General features: G+C 41.5%; 1 long non-coding RNA gene across 1 annotated transcript; it reads left to right on the top strand.

Annotated features, from left to right (window-relative positions):
• The first annotated feature begins 6,510 nt into the window (after nt 1–6,510).
• LOC134729930 (uncharacterized) lies at nt 6,511–17,737 on the top strand. Its single transcript, XR_010111503.1, has 2 exons — nt 6,511–7,707; nt 16,794–17,737. It is a non-coding gene; the product is annotated as an uncharacterized LOC134729930 (long non-coding RNA).
• Nucleotides 17,738–20,428: the final 2,691 nt, after the last annotated feature.

The following is a 20,428-nucleotide window of genomic DNA, read 5'->3' as shown; positions in this document are numbered from 1 at the left end:
TTTCAAGGTCTTTTTTTCTCTGCTGTTAGTTCTGAAAACGTAGGGAGGGAGCTTCTTATTATAAGAATAGGCTTTAGCATTGTGTTTGGCACATGGGAAGTAGTTATTAAATAACTGAGAAATTTAAATGTGTGGACTCAAACTTTCAATATTTAAAAATTGACATCTCAGTTTTCTAGAAGGGGTGTGGTGTGTGCATCTCATTTATTAAAAGTAATGGCCAAAACCACAATTACTTTTACACCATCCTAATATTTCAAGGCCCAAATCCCAAAGTTTCCCAAACAAGCTGCCACTTAGAAAAAAAGCAAACAAAACCTTCTGTTGGAAATTAGCCTGTTTTTATTGGAGAACTGACATTTGGGAAATAATTTTATATTAAAAAATTCTGAGGCCAGGCGCAGTGGCTCATGCCTGTAATCCCAGCACTTTGGGAGGCCGAGGCAGGTGGATCACTAGAGGTCAGGAGTTTGAAACCAGCCTGGCCAATGTGGTGAAACCCCGTCTCTACTAAAAATACAAAAATTAGCCGGGTGTGGGGGTGTGCGCCTGTAATCCCAGCTTCTCAGGAGGCTGAGGCAGGAGAATCGCTTGAACCCGGGAGGCAGAGATTGCAGTGAGCTGAGATCACGCCACTGCGCTCCACCCTGGGAGACAAGAGCAAAACTGCATCTCAAAAAAAAAAAAAAAAAAAATTCTGAAGGTGTAAAGAAGTAAACCTCTAAGTTTGAGTAGTAAAACTGTACATACACTAGGCTTATTTAAAGTCTTTATTGTTGTTGTTGTCGTCGAGTTGGGGTCTCACTCTGTCACCCAGTCTGGAGTGCAGTGGCGCCATCACTGCTCGCTGTAGCCTCAACCTCCCCAGGCTCAGGTGAGCCTCCCACTGCAGCCTGCTAAGTAGCTGGGACTACAGGTGCACGCCACCATGCCTGATTAATTTTTTGAATTTTTAGTAGAGACAGAGTTTTGCCATATGGCCCATGCTGGTCTCAAACTCCTGGCTTCAAGTGATCCACCTGCCTCGGCCTCCCAAGGGGCTAGGATTACAGAAATGAGCCACCATGCCCAGCCTAAAATCTGTTATCTCCTTTGTGGTTTTCAAATTGGTCTCTCTATCTCATTCTGCCTTTCTTATCTCATCACCAGAAGGGTAAAGTTCCACCTCAATAGAGGGACAATCACTGTAAAGCTTAGCCCTTTCTGCTTTCCTATCTCCCACTACTCACCAGCACAGAAACTTCTCTGCTGCTAACCAGAAGTAGTGACTGTCCCAGGGCACAATGTGGTGTTTTGTTTCATTCTGTTTTGCTGCTAAGTCTTTTTCACCTGCCACTTTTTCTACTTTCAAGGCTATTTTCTCTCATCTCTGCTTACCCATACTCTTCATCCTTCAAGGACCTGATCAAATGCCACTTTTATACCACTCCAATGCTGAGTAATTTATCAGAAACCTGACAGCACTGAACTGTACTGCATATTTTTATGTTGCTAAACGGTGGGAATCTTTTCATGTGTGAATTCCATATTCTCATTTGGCATAGAGATGAAGGTTAAAAGTTTGTGCTATCATGTTGCTTAAGATAGATGTTCAGTAAATACTGTATGATAAATTAATAACACACAGCAACCACTTGAACAGTCTGAGATTATTTGCTGAGTGCTCAATAGCTAAACAAAGCATGTTCTACAGTAGTATTGTTTGACTAAAATGTTGAATAGTTGGTCTCACAGGATGCAGCATCCACATTCTGAGTAAATGAGATTTCCTTCGCATTACAGTTTTTTAAATTAATATAAGCTGAGTCTGACATTGAGTTTACTTAATAAAATGATTTTATGTCCAAGTGCAGAGGCTCACACTTATAATCCCAGCACCTTGGCAGGCTGATCCCTTGAGCCCAAGCGTTCTAAACCAGCCTGGGCAACATGGTGAACCTCCGTCTCTACTAAGATTACAACATTTAGCTGTGAGTGGTAGTACATGCCTGTGGTCCCAGCTACTCGGGAGGCTGAGGTGAGAGAATCACCTGAGCCTGAGAAGTCAAGAGTGCAGTGATTGCACCACTGCACTCCAGCCTGGGTGACAGAGGCTCAAAAAAAAATGTTTTTGTAACAAAATGACCATATGTAAGATAAAATACAACTCAGACGTTATGAAATGTGACAATATAGTTTTATCTTTGTCTGGTTGAGGCCATAGAGTCCAGACTGCCCTTTGTGGTGTGACTTTGAATTCACTGAAGGAAGTGGAAGTTATCACTCTTAATCATCATGGGAAGAGGTAAACTCTGGGATAGTAACAGGTGGGGACTAGTAAGGGAAGCGTTTCTTACTGTGGGAATGAAGTGGACCCAAATTTCTAGGCCTAAAGAAGCCTGGAGTGATTTTAGGGATGGGGCTAATATATGTATATATATTTTTTACCCTAAGTTATTACAGATACAATTGGCAGAGTTTACAGCTTTCTTACAGGATTTAGTCAGCTTTTCTAACTCCTTCTGATGGACCAGTACCCAAATAATACTCTCTGGCATTTCCTCTTTTCCTCCCATTACTATTACCGCACTAATTTAGTAGCCATGGGACCTGGGCAAAGTTGATACATAATTGATAACTACTTTCTAGCTAAAAGAGAAGCTGCTACTTCTGGACTTTGTTTTCCTCCATTTTCCCATAGGTTGGTATGTTGGTGTTATGATCACTCAGCTCCACCATAAAGGACAATGCAGAGCGATAAGATGCAAAGAATGTGGGGTTCCTGAATGAACTCCTGGAAAAGAGCTACCTCACCAGCTTAGGCCTGCTAAGCTGTTACATGAGAGAGGAATAGAAGTCAGTCTTTTTTTTTTGAGATGGAGTCTGGCTCTGTTGCCCAGGCCAGAGTGCAATGGCGCAATCGTGGCTCATTGTAACCTCTGTCACCCAGGTTCAAGTGATTCTCCTGCTTCAGCCTCCCGAGTAGCTGGGATTACAGGCACCTGTCATCATGCCCGGCTAATTTTTGTATTTTTAGTAGAGACGGCGTTTCATCATGTTGGTCAGGCTGGTCTTGAACTCCTAACCTCAGGTGATCCGCCCTCCCCTTCAGCCTCTCAAAGTGTTGGGATTACAGGTGTGAGCCACTGCACCTGGCCTTTTTTTTTTTTTTTTTAAAGACTGAGTCTTGCTCTGTTGCTTAGGCTGAAGTGCAGTGGCATGATCTTGGCTAGAATCCAGTAGCTAGGATTACAGGCGGCGCTACTACACCCGACTAATTTTTGTATTTTTAGTAGAGACGTGGTTTCACCATGTTGGCCAGGCTGGTCTCAAACTCCTGACCCCAAGTGATCCGCCTGCCAAAGTGAATCTTTTGAAGTCATATATTTTTGGTGTTTTTGCTTTAGCAATGTAATTATTATTCCAGCTGATATAGATATTGGTACCTAACGTTATAAAAACCTTACCTATGTGGCTTTGCTCGAGATATTGACAATTAAAAAATAGATGTTGCAGATATTGGAAAGCTGATGAAGCTTATAATGTCAAGGCAATATTTGGTAAAATTGTCATCTGCAATTACTTGGAAAGAAGGCCACATATCTAATTGTGAGCCCTAGAGAAAGCAGTCAAAAAGCCAGAATATTTGTATGTTGGCTGCTCTTTGCTGCTTTTCATGGGTTATTATAACAAAGAAATGAGCCCACGCAAAAACTGACCAATTTGCAAGAATAGCTGGAAGAAAGGAGACCCACATGGTTCAACTACTCTGAATCCCGCGAAGGTGGGAGATAAGGTGTTTCTAAGAGTGTTCTTCAGTGTCCTCTCATCAAAAGATTTCCAATCAAACCAGGGAGTTAGATTCAGCAACAAAGATCAGATTGAGCCTGTTGTGTCAGATAGCCTCAAGGGAATTGCCTGTGAAGTGGGAAGACAGTGATGGTTAAACTCTGAAGCCAGAAAATAAGGAGAGTTTAAGAAATATGACCAGTAAAGATACTGTGGGCGGTTATTGACACATTAAATCAGACCCGAATCAGACCAGAAACCTACCATGTATTTGGGTAAATGTTATTGCCAAGCAAACCACAGATCTGTTATTGTTCAACCTAATACAATCCTCAGGCTTGTAAAACTGCACTAGTAGGAAGCAGTGTGAAAGGAGTTGGGCATCCCTGAAGGAAGGCATAAGGAAGGAATGTTTTCAGACTCAGATGAGGGCACGGAGAACAAGGGGCAAGGCAGAGCCACTCCAAGGTAAAGCCACAGTCTTAGGTGACAGTAGACAAGGAACTTCCTCCCAGAACCCAGAACCAAATACTAACCCCAAGAAAAGTACTCCACATATGGGGCAAGGCCCTTTGCAATGACTGGTGGCAAAACTCCATCACTAATGACCAGCGGCTGATGCGTATTTTGTTTCTTCTGTTTTCTGAGAAGGAATTTCTACTGTGTGTATCCAGTCCCATCCACCGATGTTTATTGAAGATATGGGTACAGGGACGAGTGGAGGCAGGGGAAGAATCGGGGAGGGGATGGGCTGGTAACTTGTTCACTGGGAGACACATCCAGATTTGGTGCAGGTGGCTGCATATTGCCCAGATATTTTGGACTTTAAATTGGGTGCAATAGCTGGATAGGACCCTGGGCTATCTTTTTTAGGGGAGAGGTTGAATGTGTTCTGTGTGAGGGATAGAAAGGGTATGCACAGTACAGTTATTTGAGTGATCAGAGTGTGTTAGAAAATTGCTTATTCTCCAGCTCTCTTTCCTGCTGGATGTGGACTTATGACAAATTTTAGCAAATAAGAAGTGAGCCAGGCCAGGCTCAGTGGCTGAAGCCTGTAATCCCTGTGCTTTGGGAGGCTGAGGTGGGTGGATTGCTTGAGCTCAGGAGTTCGATACCAGCCTGGGCAACATGAAGAAACCCTGTCTCTACAAAAAATAAAAAAGATTAGCTGGGTGTGGTGGCACATGCCTGTAATCCCAGCTACTTGAGAAGCTGAGGTGGGAGGATTGCTTGAACCCAGGGGGTGGAGGTTGCAGTGAGCCAAGATTGTGCCACTGCTCTCCAGCCGGGCAACAGAGTAAGACTCTGTCTCAAAAAAAGAAAAAGAAAAGAGCCGAACTGATATGTATACTATGTATACCACTGAGGTACTTCCTAATTAAAAGACAAATATCTGTCCCTGGATTTTGGCTGTAATATGGATGTCATGACAATTTAGCTTTAGCAACGTAGGTGAGGACAACATCCTTGGGGATGGTGAAGCAATGAGAAAGAAGCTATGTCCCTGGCCTGTGTAAGTTCCTCCAGCTCATACTGGGCATATTATTCTGTGAGCCAGAACTTTCTATCTTATTTAAGTCACTGTATTTTGGGGACTCTTTGTTACAGCAGCTTGATCTTTCTCCCAGCTCAAGATACCTCTTATTGGCTTCCTGTATAAATGTTACATTGACTGAACACATGAAAACTGTTCTGGATTGCACAAGGCTAGTTTTTTTTACTGTGCTAAAGAGTTAGATGTCTCAGTTGATTAAGACATGGACAATTTTCTTGTAATGTTACCTGAGTGACAACTGCCACAGTTATAGAAAATTGGTGATCATTCTTGGACATGACTTTGGGAGTGTTGGGGTAAAAGAGAGTGTTGAAGTGGTAAAGCCCCTGTAATCACCCTTGCCATGATTCTCATGTCTGGGCCCTATCTCAAAATAATAATAATAATAGTAATAATACATCACTTAAATCCTGCATATGCTGGCTGTCTCTTTGGTTAAAGTCCTCTCACAAATGTCTATACTGTCCTTATTTGCAAGGAGATGTCCCAGTAATGAAATCATAGGGAAGTAAGTGGGATCTATGAAAACACTTCCTGTTAGAGGTGGAACAGATCCTGCGGGTATCCCTGTGGGTCTGAAGCAATTTCAGTCCTTGCCTCCTCAGAAGAAACAACTCGACTGAGGGGCATAAAGCAGAAAAAGAGACTGAGGCAAGTTTCAGAGCAGGAGTGGAGGTTTATTTAAAAAGGCTTTATAACAGGAAAGAAAGGAAAATTCACTTGGAAGAGACCCAAGCCAGGGCCTGAAGGTCCGAGAGAGAGGAGAAGAGATTAAAAAAGAGGTCTTTAACCTCGATCCTAGGGCTTCATAATCTGGCTTCTTTCCCTTGGTTCTTCCCCTAGGGTGGGCTTCCCGCATGCGCAGGCGTTCCTTACATTTTGGTAAGGAAACTGAGCATGTGCAGTGTGCTTAGGCAGTTACACACATGCCCATCTGAGACTTTTTTCCTTTTTCCGGTGGTGGGTGCCCCAGAACATCATACTTCACCATTTTGTCTCTTAACATGAATGCCCAAGAAACTGCTTCTCCCTGGGGCCTGCATTCAATTCACACGTTTAATGTTAACGGGTGTGGATGATCAGGAGATTGCTTCTCCCTTGCTGCTGAATTACCATTTTTAGAGAGGCAATGCGATCATTGCAAACCATCCCCCTACATTCCTAGTGGATTGGGGGAGAGCCCTCGCTTAACCCACTCATGCCTGTCTATCTATCTATAATATTCCCAGTTTCACTTCTCCTCTTCCTCTGAGTGCCTCTAGCACCTTATTCTTACTTTTGTTCTTAAGTATGAGAATATGACAATAGTGAAACTTCCTTTGCAAAAATTGTAACAATGAGAATATTATGATAGTGAAAGAGATCTAATCTAACAAACCCCCATCTTGCCTTTAACCTCCAAACTGCGTTTAATTATTCCTGGGCTTGGGCCACGCTAACTTTGGGAGACATTTATAGTTTAAATGATAATAGCACTTCCCCCAAACTAAACTGCCTTCATAAGGCTAATAAAAGACTACCAGGTTGGGAGTAGGAGTGGAGCTTGAATCCTGCTAAGGCGTCAATGTCACAAGATTTGCAACTTTCCCAATTACTCCTGCAGATAACATCACTATTGTAGAACCTAAGATTGGCCTTTTGAGATGTCTTTTTGGGTTTTTGCATTTCTGATGACCAATGGCTCCACCCAGACCTGCCAACTGGTCCTGTGTCCCCACCCAGCAGAGGACTCACATCCCTGTGATTGCATCCCCAACCAACCAGCAGCACCCATTCTGTGGCTGGCCAAAATGTCCTTGAAAATCCTAGGCCAGGCTTGGTGGCTCACACCTGTAATCCTAGCAAGGGTGAAGCGGGTGGGTCACTGGAGCCCAGGAGTTTGAGATCAGCCTGGGCAACATGGTGATACCCCATCTCTACAAAAATACTAAAAATTAGCTGGGTGTGGTGGCTGTAGTCCCAGCCACTTGGGAGGCTGAAGTGGGAGGGTCACCTGAGCCCAGGGAAGTTGAGGCTGCAGTGAGCCATGATCATACCACTATACTTCAGCCAGGGTGCTCTCATTCCAGAGTGAGACCCTGCCTCAAAAAAAAAAAAAAAAAAAAAAAAAGAAGAAGCAAAAAAAGAAAAACCCTAGCCTCTGAATTTTCATGGGAGGCTTATTTGAGTAAAGGTAAAACTCCAGTCTCCCATTCAGCCAGCTCTGCATGAATTAAACTCTTTCTCTATTGCAATTCCTCTGTCTTAATAAATTGGCCCAGATAGGGCCAGTGAACCCACTGGGTGGTTACATTAGTTTTTCTCCATTTGCCAGATCTCCTTGAGTGTGTGATGACAGTGACCGGGAATGAATTCTAGACTCACCTCATACCACATTTTTTTAGGTGAGTACCCTTTAATCCTCACCCTGATTGTGAAAGAAAATCATTAAGTGTCAAAAAGTTTCTAATTGTGTTTCTGATTGGTCTAATTTTCTGACTACCCCTTTGAAAGAAGACTCCAGTGATCAGATTTATAAAGAATGACTTCAAATTTCAGGTATTCCTGTTAGCTTGGATTTTCCCTTGCTAAGATTTTTAGAACAGGGCTGTTTTTTCAAATGTGACTAGACCTCCCTTTGGTGCTTATGAGTATTTTACTCATGTGCTCCTGACAGCAACTCCTTGCCTATCCCTGCTTTTGTTTTATCACTCTCGTTTTAGTGACAAGTATTTGTAGTGGTACCAATTCCTCAGGTGTTCAAAAGAACATTCCCTTCTTACTTTTCTTTTTTCCTTTCCAAATGTATTCATAACCTGTATGATTATTTGGTATTATGCTACCTATCTTTGGATAACATAATGTAATTTTTTATGCTTACATGCAAATGAGCATTATCCAATAATAAAAAGTGGTAGATGTACTTGAATCAAAAGCGGTGATAATTATACAATCTTTAAATTAATTAATCAGCCAAAGGCAGCTAAACATTAACATTTAGAAAGATCTCTACTGCATTAGCTACTAATGAGTTCATTGAGATCCATCATGCAACCCATTTTGGAAGGCATAGGCTGTATTTAATAATATTCAATCAAATCTAATATTAAAATTATGAACACAAGGCATTGTTGAGTGTGAAATTACCATTGAATTTTAATTGTTAAACTTGTATTTCTTGTTGGTACTCCTAGATGAATGATAATTTGATGAGGAAGTGGGTAATCTGTATACAGTGGGCCATTTACTGAATAACAAGGAATTCTAAGGTGTCCTGATTCAGGCTGATCATTCACGTACAAATTCAAAATTCATTTGTCTCAGCTGCTTTAGAGGTTCCACTGTCCCCAGGCAAGAAGGGTGCCCATTTTGACTTCTTTTCCCTCTGTTCTATGAGTTTTTTATTTTATTTTATTTTTTGAGACAGAGTCTTACTCTGTTGCCCGGGCTGGAGTGCAGTGGCACAATCTTGGCTCACTGCAACCTCCGCCTTCTGGGTTCAAGCGATTCTCCTGCCTCAGCCTCCCGAGTAGCTGGGATTACAGGCAGCTGCCACCACGCCCGGCTAATTTTTTGTATTTTTAGTAGAGATGGGCTTTCACCATGTTGGCCAGGATGGTCTCGAACTCCTGAACTCGTGATTCGCCCACCTCAGCCTCCCAAAGTGCTGGGATTACAGGCATGAGCCACCGTGCCCAGCCTCTATGAGGATTTCTCTTTTAAAGAACATAGGAAGTTTTAGAAACATATTAACAGTTTCTATTATAAAATAAATTTTAAGTGAAACAATACAGAGATGCCCTTCAGTCCCACCCCTGCTTTCTTTCACTCATTAACCAAACCTCAAAGTTACCCACTATCCTGACTTCTAACAAAATTGAAGAGTCTTGCCTGTTTTTGTACTTTATAATAATGGAATCAGATGGTATTTTTTTGTCTACTTTCTTCTGCTTAACATTGTTTTTGTAAGATTTATTCATATTGTGGCATGTCATAGATCATTCATTTCTTACTGTTGTGTAATATTCCATTGGGTGAGTAGCCCACAATTTATTTATCTATTTTACTATTAAAGAAACTATTTGATTAGTTTCCAATTTGTGGCTGTTTTGAATTGTGCTACTCTGCACATTTCAGTACATGTTTTGTTGATTTTTAATTGTGATAATTGTGAAAGAAAATCATTAAGTGTCAGAAAGTTTCTAATTGTATTTCTAATTGTTCCAATTCTCTGACCACCCCTTTGAAAGAAGACTGCAGTGATCAGGTTTCAAAAGAATGATTCAATTTTTTTTTTTTTTTTTTTTTTTTTGAGACGGAGTCTTGCTTAGCTGCACAGGCTGGAGTGCAGTGGTGAGATCTCGGCTCGCTGCAACCACTGTCTCCCAGGTTCAAGTGATTCTCCCATTTCAGCCTCCCAAGTAGCTGGGATTACAGGCACCTGCCATCATGCCCTGCTAATTTTTGTATTTTATTAGAGATGGGGTTTCATCATGTTGGCCAGGCTGGTCTTGAACTCTTGACCTCAGGTGATCTGCCCACCTTAGCATCCCAAAGTGCTAGGATTACAGGTGTGAGCCACCACGCCTGGCCCAAGAATGATTCAAATTTAAGATATTCCTGTTAGCTTGAATTTTCCCTTGCTTAGATTTCTAGAACAGGGCTATTTTTTAATGTGACCAGAACTCCCTTTGGTGCTTATGAGTATTTCACTCATGTCTTCCTGATAGCAACTCCTTATACATAAATAGGTTATACCCATCAAACAACAACTGCCAATTCCTCTTGCCTTCTGGCCCTGGGCAATCACCATTCTACTATCTCCATGAATCTGACTACTCTAGTTACCTTATGTAAATGCAACCACACAATACTTATTTTTTTGTGTGTGTGATTGCTGTGTTTCATTGAGCATAATGTGCTCAAGTTTCATCCACGTAACATATGTCAGAATTTTCTTCCTTTTTAAGGCAGAGTAATATTCCATTGTATGTATATATCACATTCTAGTTTATGTTTTTGATGAACATATGAACACATTTCTGATAGGATTATACTCAGTTGGGTCACACAGCATATATAAAGTTTTGACTTTACTAGAGTTTTGTGAACAATTTCTTTTACCAATTTACACTCTTACCAGACACGTATGAACTAGCTACATTTTTTTTTGTTTTTTTGAGATGGAGTCTCGCTCTGTCGCCCAGGCTGGAGTGCAGTGGTGGGATCTCGGCTCACTGCAACCTCCGCCTTCCGGGTTCACACCATTCTCCTGCCTCAGCCTCCTGAGTAGCTGGGACTACAGGTGCCAGCCACTGTGCCCAGCTAATTTTTTGTATTTGTAGTAGAGACCAGGTTTCACTGTGGTCTCGATCTCCTGACCTCATGATCCGCCCGCCTTGGCCTCCCAAAGTGCTGGGATTACAGGCGTGAGCCACCACGCCTGGCATGGTCTAGCTACACTTTAATTTAGTAAACTTATTGTTTCTTCTAGCTATGTATACTACAATGGCCAGATGCCAGTTATAAAAGAGTATTGGGTGCATTTTTTTTTTTTTTGAGATGGAGTCTTGCTTTGTCTCCCAGGCTGGAGTGCAATGGCGCAATCTCAGCTCACTGCAACCTCTGCCTCCCAGGTTCAAGCTATTCTCCTGCCTCAGCCTCCCGAGTACCTGGGATTACAGGTTCCTGCCACTGCGCTCAGCTAATTTTTGTATTTTTTAGTAGAGACAGGGTTTCACCATGTTGGCCAGACTGGTCTCGAACTCCTGACCTCAGGTGATCCACCCGCCTCAGCCTCCCAAAGTGCTGGGATTACAGGCGTGAGCCATCATGCCCAGCCTTGAGTGCATTTTCATTGTTAATACACATGTTATTAATTGAGGTAACATCAGCTTCTGCAGTACATACAGTTTCTTTCTCATTCCCTAACCAGTTCAATGTGTTTCCAGTAAGGCAGTCTCCTCGCCTGTGAGAATTGATTCAGGACTTCAGAATTCTTTTCTTCCATTTCATAGCTCTACCATGTTCAATATGTGGTTTCCAATATTACCCTAGGCATTGACATCCAGAGAGGAGAGTGTGGAGAAAGCAATGCCATCTTTTTCACCATCTCAGCCAGGAAGTGACACATATCCTTTCTACTCACATTTCCTTAGTAGGAACATGTCACATGGCCCCACCTAGATGTGAGGGATTGGGCAAAAGGTATTCCCTGGTTGGACGGCTGCTCCATTAACAGCTCTACACTATGGTCAAGTCCAACAGAAGATAAAGGTGAAAAATATAAAAAGAAACAAACAATACACTATAGAAAAGGAGCACCAATACTTGTTGGCTGCTTACTGTGTTTGCCACACATGCTTTTACATTTTTCTGTACCACTCCCTCAGAAACAATGTTCTTTTCAGAATCCCTAGCTTAACACAGTGATCAATTGAAGGAGCTTAGAAGACTTGGCTGGAATCAGTATACATGGGACAAACATAATGGGCTGTTGAGACATAGCTCATAGGACAAATGTTTTATAAAATGCTTTATACAGTAGGCCCCCATCTTTATGGTAACATCTTATATAATCCCCTTACTTTAGATAACTTTCTTGTAACCATAAACAATAGCCAAAAATAAGCAAGGAGAGAGAGTGTGATTTGCAGGAAAGTTGAGAGTTGAGGCTGCACAAGGGCACATCCGTAGGCTATTTGTCCTCTATGATCACCAGTATCTTGGCAGATCCTTGATAAGGACATGGTATTCACCATTTGAAAGTCCCAATCTGAATTTGGACCACCTGGAAGAAGCTCCAGGTCACTTGGGTCTCAGCCATGTCCAACGTCTAGGTAACAAGCATGAGACAAGCGTGCAAATCACGTAAATGCAAGGTAACAAATAGGATAAAGGTGGAGGGCTCAGCATTAATTACTATTCTATGGTTACAATAATTTTATTTTGTAAGATAAGAGGGCATGTAGTTTATTATTTAAAGCATTAGCCCATGTAAGGAAAGCAGTGAAAGATCTATGCAAGGTACCAAAGAAAATGATGTCTGACTACCCTGTTTGGTGTATCTTCTAATCTCCCATCTCTCCATTTTATAGCTAGAGTGACCTGTGTACATTAACTGTTGGCGTGGCTTCTTTTTTATCTGCTTCTTAAAAATGTGTCCATGTTTCTCAGTTATGTTGGAGGCTGTTTTCAGTTGAATAAGATTGAGGCTTTAGAAATGAAATGGGGCCAAGTTTGCCACATGACACTTAGGGCTGTACTTATAGGGCGTGGCATTTGATAGGGGCAGGATGGAGAACTCTCTGAAAATAGATAACAGCTACATGCATTGAATCCTCACAATGTGCAGTTAGTACATACTACACATTGTGTCTGCACTATTCCCTTTAATCCTCACAAGGAAGAAGAGACTGAGGTTCAGAGAGGTAACCTGCTCATGGTCACTCAGCTAGTAATAAAAGGACCCCCAGTATAAACCGACTCTGTCTGATTCCTAATCACAGTCTCCACAGATGAGAGTGAAAAGTTCTTTCTAGAAAAGTGCTAGAGAAACCTGAGAGTAGATAATGATAGAAATATCAAACTATAACCATATTAAAGATTTCGGGATCATCCTGTGTCACGGCCTTGACTGTAATTAAATCAGCAGCCCCTTTACCAATGAGGACTCACTGCCATTAATATCCATCATGGTGACCTTTCCTGGTGTTACTTAGAGCTATTTGTAAAATAAACATGAGCTAAAAAGTAATCAGTTTTCTGATGGTTTAATGTGTAAATATCCTTTTCATTGTCAACTGATCCCTACGTGCGACAGTATGCGAGAGAGCAGTGAGCCAAGATTTCCCCAGCCTTCACAATTACAATGTTAATGGCCAATTAAGAGTATATGCTCAAAGTTTTCTTTCATCGCCCTACTGGAAGAATAAAAGCATGTATTCTAGGACGCTGGCATAAACCCATCCGTAAAGCAGGGCACCGGCCGTGGTGACTATCTTGCAAGTGATGAATGGCGGTGATGTTCAGGGAGCTACTCCAGCGTTGCTATTTATTTTGAAAGTGCGCAGGGCAGCCAGGTTTCACAACTTATTAGAAGTACTGGGTTGTTACAATACATACCAATAAAAGGTACAACTGCTCTAGGGAACTGGTGGGTTTTATAAAAAGGTCCTTTATGTTGTATACTATATGTCAGGTTGCCTCAAAGTGATAATTTACGTATCAGTGAGAAAGGCAAATTATTTCTGTAGTAAAAGGGAGTTTAATTTATAATATAGTTAGAAGGAAATGATAGAAATATCAAACTATATCAAATATAACTATATTAAATATTAAAGGTTTCTTTCTTTCTTTTTTTTTTTTTTTGAGATGGAGTTTTGCTCTTGTTGCCCAGGCTGGAATGCAATGGCGCAATTTCACTGCAACTTCCGCCTCCTAGGTTCAAGCAATTCTCCTGCCTCAGCCTCGAAAGTAGCTGGGATTACAGGCATGCGCCACCATGCCCAGCTAATTTTGGTATTTTTAGTAGATACGGGGTTTCACCATGTTGGTCAGGCTGGTCTTGAACTTCTGACCTCAGGTGATCTGCCCTCCTCGGCCTCCCAAACTGTTGGAATTGCAGGCATGAGCCACCGCAGCCGGCCAAAAATTTCTGTTTGTTTGGTATGCGTTCTTTTGCTTCTGAAAGTGTTGGCCAGTATTTGGCCTGTGCCAAACAGTTCTACCAATTCGGGGAACATTTACATGCTCCAATTCCTTCTCAACCGTTTTCAGTCTCATCCCCAAATACTCTTTTTGGTGAAATCCTTGTGAAATTTAAATTAATTAGGATTACTTTACTAGCGGTATTAAAGTAGGTTAATTGTAAAACCAAATAGACTCTCTCCATCCACCAAAAACTTATAAAGGATATATAATAGGACAGTGTTTGCTCTCCTCTAATGATGATTCAGGGACTTAGGCTTCCATTGCGCAGCCCCACCATCTACTCAGCTGCAGTGTCCAATACAGTAACTACGTTTTTTAGAACTTATTTATTTATTTATTTTTTGAGACGGAGTTTCGCTTGTCACCCAGGCTGAAGTGCAATGGCATGATCTCGGCTCACCGCAACCTCCGCCTCCCTGGTTCAGGCAATTCTCATGCCTCAACCTCCTGAGTAGCTGGGATTACAGGGATGTGCCACCACGCCCGGCCAATTTTGTATTTTTAGTAGAGACGGGGTTTCACCATGTTGGCTGGGCTTGTCTGGAACTCCTGAGCTCAGGTGATCCACCTCCTTGGCCTCCCAAAGTACTGGGATTACAGGCGTGAGCCACTGCACCTGGCCAGTAACTACATTTTAATTTAAATTATATTGTTAAATAATATTAAAAACTCAATTCCTCAGTTGTGCTTCAAGTGTTCATATGTGGCTAATGGATACCACATGAGATAGGGCAAATGTAAAATATGTTCACGATCTCAGAGAGTCCATTGGACAGCCTTGTCTTCTTGCTGAACCTGGCCAAGGGGGAAAGAGAGAATGGAGGGGTCAGGCCTTTCACCAGAAAGCTGTGGCCTGGACATGGCATACAATTCTGCTCACATTTTGTTGGTGGAAATAATTCTTTTGAACTTCTATTCAAGGGGCCCTGGGTGGCAAAAATTCTATTCTGTTTACAATAGAGATTGAATTTCATTTATAGGCATTTCTACCACATTAGATCAATTTAATAATCCAAATATGGCCTAGAGAAAAGCTGTTGGAAATAGACAGATTTAGATTCAAGTTCTGCTTCTGCACGTTCCAAACTGTTTGACCTTGGGTAATTCAGATATCCTGACTTAACCTCCTTGTTTTTATTTATTTTTATTTTTAAAATTTATTTCTATTTATTTTATTTTATTATTTTTTTTTAGCGACAGGGTCTTGGTCTCGCCCTGTTACCCAGGCTGGAGTGCAGTGGCATGATCATAGCTCACTGTGGCCTTGAACTCCTGGGCTCAAGCAATCCTCCCGCCTAGCTCTCCTGAGTAGCTAGGACTATGGGCATGTGGCACAACACCCAGCTAATTTAAAAAAAGTTTCTTGGCAGAGGCAGGGTCTTGCTATGTTGCTCAGGCTGGTCTTGAACTCCTGGCCTCAAGTGATCCTCCTGCCTCAACCTCTCAAAGCACTGGGATTCAGATGTGAGCTACTGTGCCTGTCCAACTTCCTCATTTTTAAAAGACAACAGTGGTGATATCTGATTCCTAGGACTTTTGTGAGGTTGGAATGCGTGTAAAAATGCAAATGTGCTTTAAAGTTCAAATACACACACACACACAGACACACACACACACACACAGACACACACATAGACACGCATACAGTCATGTGTGGCATAATGATGTTTCAGTCAATGAAGCACATAGTGGTCCCAAAAGATATAATAGAGCTGAAAAATTCCTGTCACCTAGTGACATCACAGCTGTCCTAACATCACAGCATAATGCATTACTCACGTATGTGTGATGATGCTGGTGTAAACAAACCAACCGATGGCCTGGCACAATGGCTCACACCTATAGTCCCAGCACTTTGGGAGGCCAAGGCGGGAGGATCCCTTGAGCTCAGGAGTTTGAGACCAGCCTGGGCAACATAGTGAGACCTTGTCTCTATTTATATAAGAATGTAAATATTTTTTTAAAAACCGACTGCACTGCCAGTCATATGAAAGTGTAGCACATACAATTATGTATAGTGCATGACACTTGATAATGATACTAAACAACTATGTTACTGTATTTATAATATCTTTTTTTTTTTTTTTGAGGTAGAGTCTTGCCCTGTGGCCCAGGCTGGAGTACAGTGGCGCAGTCTCGGCTCATTGCAAGCTCCGCCTCCCAGGTTCACGCCATTCTGCCTCAGCCTCCTGAGTAGCTGGGACTACAGGCGCCGTTCACCATGCCCGGCTAATTTTTTGTATTTAGTAGAGGCGGGGTTTCACCGTGTTAGCCAGGAGGGTCTCGATCTCCTGACCTCATGATCCAACCGCCTCGGCCTCCCAAAATGCTGGGATTACAGGCGTGAGCCACTGCGCCTGGCCTGTATTTATAATATCTTATACTTTTGTTGTTTTAGAGTATACTCCTTCTACTTATAAAAGCCTGTAAAACAGCTTCAGGCAGTTCCTTCAGGAAGCATTCCAGAAGAAGGCATTCTGCTCACATTTTGTTGGTGGAAATAATTCTTTTGAACTTCTAAGTTCAAAGGAATTTTGAATCCAGGGCCCCTGGGTGACAAAAATTGTATTCTTTGTATAACAGGAATTGAATTTTAGCAGGCAGCCAGGTATTTCTACGATATTAGATAAACTTAATAATCCAAATGTGGCCTAGAGAAAAGCCTTTGGAAATAGCAGACTTGGATTCAAGTTCTGCTTCTGCACCTTCCGAACTGTTTGACGTTGGGTAATTCAGATACCCTGATTCAACCTCCTTGTTTTTATTTATTTTATTTTAGCTCCATGGGTGCTATTGACCCTGAAGACTTTCCAATGGGACAAAATGTGGAGGCGGAAGACAGTGATATTGATGATTCTGACCCTACGTAGGCCTTATTTAATGTGTGTGTTTGTGTCTTTGTTTTTAACAAAAACATTTAAAAAGTAAAAAAGACAATTTTAAAGTTTTTAAATAAAAAAGCTTATAGAATAAGGATATAAAGAAAAAAATTTTTGTGCAGCTATACAATGTGTGTGTTTTAAGCTAAATGTCATTATAAGAGAGTCAAAAAGTTTAAAGAATAAAAAATTAATAAAGTAAAGTTACAGTATGCTATTGTTAATTTATTTCTAAAGAAAGAAAACTTTTTTTTTTTTTTTTGAGACAGAGTCTCGCTCTTGTTGCCCAGGCTGGCATGCAATGGTGTGATCTCGACTCTCCGCAATCTCTGCCTCCCGGGTTCAAACGATTCTCCTGCCTCAGCCTCCCGAGTAGCTGGGATTACAGGCATGCACCACCTCACCTGGCTAATTTTGTATTTTCAGTAGAGGTGGGGTTTCTCCATGTTGGTCAGGCTGGTCTCAAACTCCTGACCTCAGGTGATCCGCCTGCCTCAGCCTCCCAAAGTGCTGGGATTACAGGAGTGAGCTACCGTGCCCAGCCGAAAACTATTTTTAAAATTAAATTTAGTGTAGCCTAAGTGTAGCGTGTTTATAAAGTCTACAGTAGTGTGCAGTGATGTCCTAGGGCTTCCTATTTCTTCACCCCTCACTGACTCAGGCAGAGCAACTTCTACTCCTGCAAACTCCATTTACGGTGAGTGCCCGATACATGTGTACCATCTTTTATCTTTTTTTTTTTTTTTGAGACGGAGTTTTGCTCTTGCTGCCCAGGCTAGAGTGCAATGGCGTGCTCTTGGCTCACTGCAACCTCTGCCTCCTGGGTTCAAATGATTCTCCTTCTTCAGCCTCCCGAGTAGCTGGGATTACAGGTGCCCGCTACCATGCCTGGCTAATGTTTGTATTTTTAGTAGAGATGGGGTTTCACCATGTTGGCCAGGCTGGTCTTGAACTCCTGACCTCAGGTGATCCACCTGCCTTGGACTCCCAAAGTGCTGGGATTACAGGAATGAGCCACCATGCCTGGCCCACATTTTATCTTTTATATTGTATTTTACTGTGCCTTTTCCATGTTTAGATATATTTAGTTGCAACTTAGCACTGTGTTACAACTGCCCATAGTATTCAGTATGGTAACATGTCGTACAGGTCTGTAGCCTAGGAGCAGTAGGCTATTCCATACAGCCTAGCTGTGTAGTGGGCTGCATCATCTAGGTTTGTGTAAGTACATTATGATGTTCACATAATGATGAAATTGACTAAAAATGCATTTCTTAGAATATTTCTCCATTGTTAAGCAACACATAACTCTGTGCATGTGTTTGTGTATATACACTTGTGTGATAGATTGCATCATTTACCTCAACTCCTCTTCATCCCTCCCTGCAGCCTTGCCTTTTGCTATGACGCTTTGTGGTATAGTTTCCTGCCTCTTGAATCTAGGCTGACTTTGACTTGTTTTAGCTAACAGGACGAAAGAAATGTTATACCAGTTCTGAGCCTAGGCCTTAGGAAAGTTTGCGGGTTTCTGCCATTGCAATGAAAAAAACCCACTTGGGCTAGCCTGCGGGTCCCAGAAGGAGGCTGATGGACCAGAGCTGTCCCAGTTGGCTCCTCTTAGATCAATCCTCAGTGGATGCATAAGCTAAACAAATGCTTGTTATTGTATGGCGATGAGTATCGTAGTTGCTTTTTGTGCATCATAGTGATATTAAATCACCACAACTATTGTTACAACTTGAACAAGCTTTAACATTTTAAGTAATATAATTTACCTAAAATATAATAGTAAAAGCCAGTAAAGAAAAAGTTTGGCTGACTTTAAAACACATATACACTATATATGTATGTATACATGTACACATACACAGAAGCGCGTGCATGCACACACACACGAGCACACACACACAAACACACACACACACACACATATATATATATATAATTTTTATTTACATTTCCTGGTACTTTTACTAATGTGACTTGAAAAGGAGGGCTCTTGATGTAGTCAGTAGCAACAACAAATGAGATAAAAGAATAAAGGAATAATTATGTGATCAATGGTTTTAGGTAAGAGTAGACAAACTTTGTGTAAAGGGCCAGATAGTAAGTATTTTTGACTTTGCACCTACTCAGCTTTGCTTTTGTAGTGTGAAACCAGCCACAGACAGTATGGAAACAAGTGAGTGTAACTGTGTTCCAATAAAACTTTATTTATAAATATAGGCAGTGGGCCAAATCCGCAAGCCATAGTTTGTAGACCCCTTTTCTTAGGTATACTAATTACTGGTATGGCGATAAATAAACTTAGATCCATGCGTCATTCCATATACTGTAAACAAAGAGGATGTGAGGTTACAAAAAGGATACAAAGTTGTAAGACATGAAAAAGAATTGTTACACAGATCGTGAAGGGCAACTGGGCTAGAGCCTTTGTTGAATTGAATGAGACCCTCTAGTCTGTTGCCTAATATTTAGCACAGGGCATGCTTTAGGACTGTGACTTATTGTTAGAGCAATAGAAAAATATTATAAACAAGGCTGATGGGTTTAATTGTATTCAAAAGCCCTCAAATTTCTGCTCCATAAAAATCAATTAAACTAAGATAGAATGGAAAACAATGGAAAAGAGCAGACCCACTCTGTAAGTATATCTCAGTACTACTTTGCCAGCCTGGGGTACTTTTAAGTTCATATCACACTATCAAGAATTTCTTTACTTTATCTTTTGAAGTATCTTCATCCATGGGTTTATTTAGTCCAGGATGTCATTCTTTGATATGCTGGGTGGTTGAAGAAAAAAATGCAAAAATCTAAGAAGCATCCAATAAGCCCTGATGTTGCTATCACAAGGGGTCATGTGAGGCCTTGGGGAGTCTGCTATTTGGCTGCTGTTCTTGACAAATGGTATCCAGCCCACCCAGTGTCTAATGTGTCAAGATGTTCCATTGTTGATGGTGCCATGGCTTGGACAAGCTCCCTTTGTACTGGTCACAACCACCCTTGCCACAGAGCTGCTGCCAACACTGTTGTGGGAAAGGGAAACATCGAGGCGCTTCTGGGAGTAAAGCCCTCACCAGTCTGCCCCTCGGGGCCATGTTATTTCTATTATCTCCTTATCATTCCTAAAGTCTGTCTGAAGATTTCCCACCTCCACTCACTCCCATAATTTTTCTGTTCCTATAGTCTCCTGTTTGCTACTCAAGGCTCCTTATGTATATTTTTTAGCAGCCTCATATACATGGTTAAAGCATTACTATTAATAACATGTAAAATGAATAAAAATATATACAGATATTTAGTATCTACTGAACAAATGATTAAAGAATATGAACAAATATTTGCAAATGAAAAAATACAAACCTTTCCTGTCCCCTGCAGGATAAAATACAATTTCTGGCCCTTCGTCTCTAGTTCAGCTTTCTAAGTAACCTCTCTGCTTTGAGGAGCTTAGGAGAAAGAGATGAGTTGGTATTCCTGCCAAAAGAGGAAATTTGAAAACAACAAAAGCCACAAGCTTCCAGCCAGAGATAAG

Source organism: Pan paniscus, chromosome 2, assembly GCF_029289425.2.
Source record: "Pan paniscus chromosome 2, NHGRI_mPanPan1-v2.0_pri, whole genome shotgun sequence".
NCBI classification, from domain to species: domain Eukaryota; kingdom Metazoa; phylum Chordata; class Mammalia; order Primates; family Hominidae; genus Pan; species Pan paniscus.
Note: the sequence above shows the minus strand (reverse complement) of the source record. Positions and strands in the feature narration are given on the sequence as shown.